The sequence below is a fragment of the Sorex fumeus genome, unplaced genomic scaffold (genome assembly GCF_029834395.1).
Source record: "Sorex fumeus unplaced genomic scaffold, SorFum_2.1 ptg000122l, whole genome shotgun sequence".
NCBI lineage: Eukaryota > Metazoa > Chordata > Mammalia > Eulipotyphla > Soricidae > Sorex > Sorex fumeus.
In genome coordinates, this window is record NW_026606179.1 from 21689713 (window position 1) to 21694421 (window position 4709).

The following is a 4709-nucleotide window of genomic DNA, read 5'->3' on the forward strand; positions in this document are numbered from 1 at the left end:
CTGGCCGGCCCCTCCCCTGCCCCTGGGTGCCAGGGGCCGCCTGCCTCCAGGGCCCAGCTCCTCCCTGCCCCCGGGGGAGGGGGCACAAAGGGGCCCTTGTCATCACGGAGCTACTAGGCAGCCTGACGCCCGGGTTCTACTAGCTCCTTCCTGGAGGGGCTGGGGTGCTGCCACACGAGCACCCCCTTCTTCCTCATCCCGCACCCTGGTTCTGGGTTCCGGCTGAGGGGGTCCTAACGCCTCTGCATGTTCTCACGCCCAGAACAGAGGCATTGTCCTGGCTACTCGGGCGGTTCGCTTGGAAGCGATGATGCGCTATATAACCTCAGCCCCCAGAGGCCAGGAGAGGCCACGGGGGAGGGACACACCTGCCCACTCCTGCCTCCGGTGTCACCTCCAGCCTCTCCAGACGCCCCACCATGCTTGGTGCCCGCATCCTGCCCTGTTTCCTGAGCCCTCCTCGCCCTCAGAAATGCTTGGAGCAATGAGAAGAACTTGACCTCCTGGCTTTGCCTGCTCCTTCCCGCACACCCCTCACCCTTGCCCAGCATTCTTCAACAGGGAGGCAGAGGGGCAAAGGGGGTGGCCCAGACACCCTCCCAGTATCTCTGCACATGCGCCTTCTTCCAGGAAGCCTCCTAGTCTGCTGTCCCTAACCCTGCTGCCTCCTAGCCCTTCTGCACATCCTCAGAAGCTGCCCTGCCCTCTTGCCCCCAAATGTCTGGGTCCTCTCAGCCCTCTCCCCCTTGGGATCCTGCACCTTTGCCGACCTGCGTCTCAGGAGCTGCCTCCCCACCCTCACAGAGCCCGCCGTCTGTCTGTCTGTCTGATCACTCTCCAACAGGCGAGCCTGTGTGTAATCAGCTGGGTGCCTCCTCAGAGCGTCCACTCCGCAGTGACACCCCCCCCCCCCTTGCCGTCACCTTGGCTCCGCCCATCAGTCATAACCTTTCTATGGGGGGGGGTCAGTATGGGGTTTTGACCTGAAGCTATTTCAATCACTTGGGCCTCCTGCATGGGGGAGGGCGATCCCGGGCAAATGAGTGGGGCAAGAGTGAGCAGGGAATCCCTGGGTGGGACCCCCAGTGAGGAGCGGAGTGTGTGGGAGCGGGAGAGTAGTGCCACCCCTTTCCTGGTCTTCATGATGTCAGCCACTGCCCGTGCCTTTCCCAGCCAGGGACAAAGACGCATTGAGAGCTGGGTGGGGCTTGGACGCCTGGTGCCTGGACCTGGGCGGGAGGGGTGAGGGGACTGAGGGGAGTGTGTGGACACTGATATCTTGGGGTGCTCCAGTAGCTGTCTTCTCCGTTGATGCCCGCCCGCTTGGGCAAGGTACTTCTGCAGTGTCCGGGATCGTGTCTTGGCTGGGGGTGTGCTAGAGGCTGGGCTTGGGGGACAGATGCACAGTGCTCCCCCGCCCCATGCCCTCAAAGGCATGATCCCTGAAATACAAAATCTCAGGGTCACGACTAGGAACGAAGTCTGTCTAAGGGGTTGGGGAGTGGGATGCTCAGACCTGGATCAAAATCAGGGCACGAGGCAAGAATGTCAGCTCAGCAACGGCTCCCCGTAACCCCACACATGGGGCCTCACAGATAGTCTGGGGGTACGGAGATGGCTCTGATGGATGGGGCATATGCTTGTGCATGGGAGCTCAGAGCTGGATCCCTGGCACCATCAGAAGGGACCCCTGAACCCCAAGAACCAAACCGGGCCCCTTGTTGTCCTGTGAGTGAGGGAGGCAGGGTGAGTCTGGGGGGTCAGGATGGGTGCAGGCCTTGACCCTGAGCCTAGAGCCAGCTGTCTTCATGGTTCCCTGCCTCTTCTGTGACTGCACCCAAAGAGCCCCTTTTAGAAATGATGTTGGTCGCAGTGGGCAAGTGCCAGCCCAGTCGCCTCATCTGAATGTGGTTCTCCCTTCAAAGACGGAGTGGGTGAGGAGAAAGGGCTCATCTCTCATTGCAGTCCCTCTCAGAAGAAGTTCCAGTCCTCATGTGGAATATCTTGATATGTTGGCGATTCACCCCACTTCATTAAAAGCATTAGGCAGACCAAGCACAACTCATCAGCTGAAGAGGTAGCGCAGAGGTTAAGGCTCCTGCCTCCCATGCAGCTGTGGTTGAGACTCTGGTTCAAATCCCAGCTCTGCTGATGGTCTCCCAGCACCGCCAGGCATAGCCCCTGAGCATAGAGACAGCTGTGGGCCCTGAGTACCACTCCAGGTGGCCAAACAAAACAAACAACAAGCAAAACTCCTTTGGGGGCAGAATCAAACTATGGATCCCTTCTTTATATTAAAAAACAAGAAAAGAAAAAGAAAAAATTAAATTTAGTTAAATCATTTAATTTTTATTTAGATTCTGTGGTTTATGGTTTCTAATTCACATGGTTTCAACACCTGAGGTCGGAGCAACCGTTTAGAGTGCTTGCCTTAATCATGGCGAACCAGGATTCAATTCCTGGCATCCCATATGGTCCTCCAAGCACTGCTGGGAGTGATACCTGAGCTCAGAGCCAGGAGTAAGCCCTGAGCATCACCAGTAGTGTCTCCCAACCCAGAAAATAAAAATAAGTAAGTACAAAATGCCAACACCTCTCTTCAACGCAGTGGCTGAGGGGTCCAACCAGGAGATATCTGCTGGCCCTGGCTCAACAGGCAGCTTACCACCAAGGGGTCTCTAAGTGTGGTCCCCAACTCAGCAGCAGCTTCCTCACCTGAGCCAGCTGGCCCAGCCCACACCCGCCAAGTGGGTACCCTAAAGCCCCTCTCCCCCAGGCCCTCTCACAGCTCTGCAGGCTCTGGAGAGAGGCCTCTAGACTGAGCCAAAGGTCTTGTCAGAGGGCAGACAAGCCCCGGGTGCGCTGAAATGTACTCATTAGCAGTTCTAGGCTTCCCGCCACCCAGCTTTAGGGGTGGACCCCAGAGACCTCCCCTATCCCTTAATACAAATCCTTAACCCCGAGGGGGCATTTTACTGTTTCCAAAGCTGTTTCACATTTAACTTAGTCCCCACAGGCCCAGGGCAACACAACCTCCTGGAAGCTGAGTGCTGAGAAGCTGCCCCCCTGCGTGGTTCTGGGGTGGGCTTCCACATCTGGACAAGATGGCTTGGATCCCAAAGCCAGCGGCAGGCCCAGGCCCCTTCCCCTTCCTCTCTCTGCTGCTGGGATCTCCAGAGCACCTCTCTGGGCAGGGGATCCTCGTGTTTAGAAGGGAAAGGGGTGTAGGATGCATTGATCTGGCCTCTGCTTATGTTTTGTTTGGCACACAGAATGTTGATTTAAAATATCAAATTCCTTTCATTGACTGCCAGGATTTTGAAAAAGCAGGGGATTTCACATAAAAATCAGAACTTTTCTTCTCTTGAAAAGAAACTTGGGCTGGAGTTATAGTATAAGGAACCTACTTTGGATATGGCAGACCCAAGTTTAATCCCCAGCATCCCATATGGTATCCTGAGCATGATCCTTAAGTGAAGAGCCAGGAGTAACCACTGAACATTGCCAGGTGTGGCTCAAACACCACCCCCCAAAAAGAAAAGAAATTCTAGTTGCATTTGGCACAGTGGCCATCTCTGGGACCCAAGCCCTGTCCCTTCCCTGTTGAATGGCAACATGGAGGCCCATTGATCAAGATACTTCATGGACTAGTGCTGATGTTTCCTTGTGGGTTAAGACAGTGAAGGGGCCAGGAAGATGGTTCAGTGGTCAGGGTGTATAGACACAATGATCTGAGTTGGAGTCAGGACATTGCGACTCCACCCACTCACCACCCCTAAACTGAACACTGCTGATATTGCAGTGGGGACCAGCATCACTGAACCAGAACAACACTGCATCTCCCTATCCTAGCTTTGAATAGTCCAGTCCAGTGGACTTGAGACAGGACTGGCTCCTGAGGCTCTGAGTACTGCTTGGGAACCTTCTAGCAAAGAACACAGTGAAATGCATCTTGTACCTGTTTCTGTCTGGTAAGTTTTTGTTGGTTTTGGTTGGGGGTGGGGAGGTGGTGTTGGGACCATACCTGGCTCTGCTCCTGGAGGGGTTCAGGGGACCACATGAGGCGCCTGGGATTGAATCTAGGTTGGCCACGTGCAAGGCAAGCACCCTACCTGCTGTAGTATCTCTCCAGCCCTCTATCAGGCAAGTTGAGGGGCTACCCAGAAAGGGAGGGCACAAACCCCTGGTGGAGGCGAGAAGGACTCTCCCAGTGACCTCAGGCTCTATGGTTGTTCTCCCTGCACGAATACATCGCCAAAACTTCCCTGTATCCAGACACTCCCTCGGGGAGCTCCTGAAACACCAGTGTTGGTCTCAAGACCCCCTTTCTACTCTGCAAAATTACCCAGGATTCCGAAGAGCTTTTGCTTAAGTGGCTTACTGATGTCTACAGTTGCTTCATGTGTTATAATTGAACCCCAGAGCAACCCAGAGCAGAAGTCTTGGCCTAGGTGATGCAGGGTCAGGACACCATAACAATCAGGATGCAGAGGGATTTCGGGAAAACTCCACTCCAGAGGAATCAAGACCAAATGGAACGAACTCAACCAAGCAGTTTCTAACTAAGTGGGGTCCCGGGGAAGAGTCTCACTTTAGGAACCTTCCAGGCCATTGAGCCTGGGAGCCCAATTTTCAGAAGACTTCAAGGGAAGGCAACTCACATAGCCTTCAGCCCTTGACGCAACAAATCATCTCGGTCTTTCAAAGTG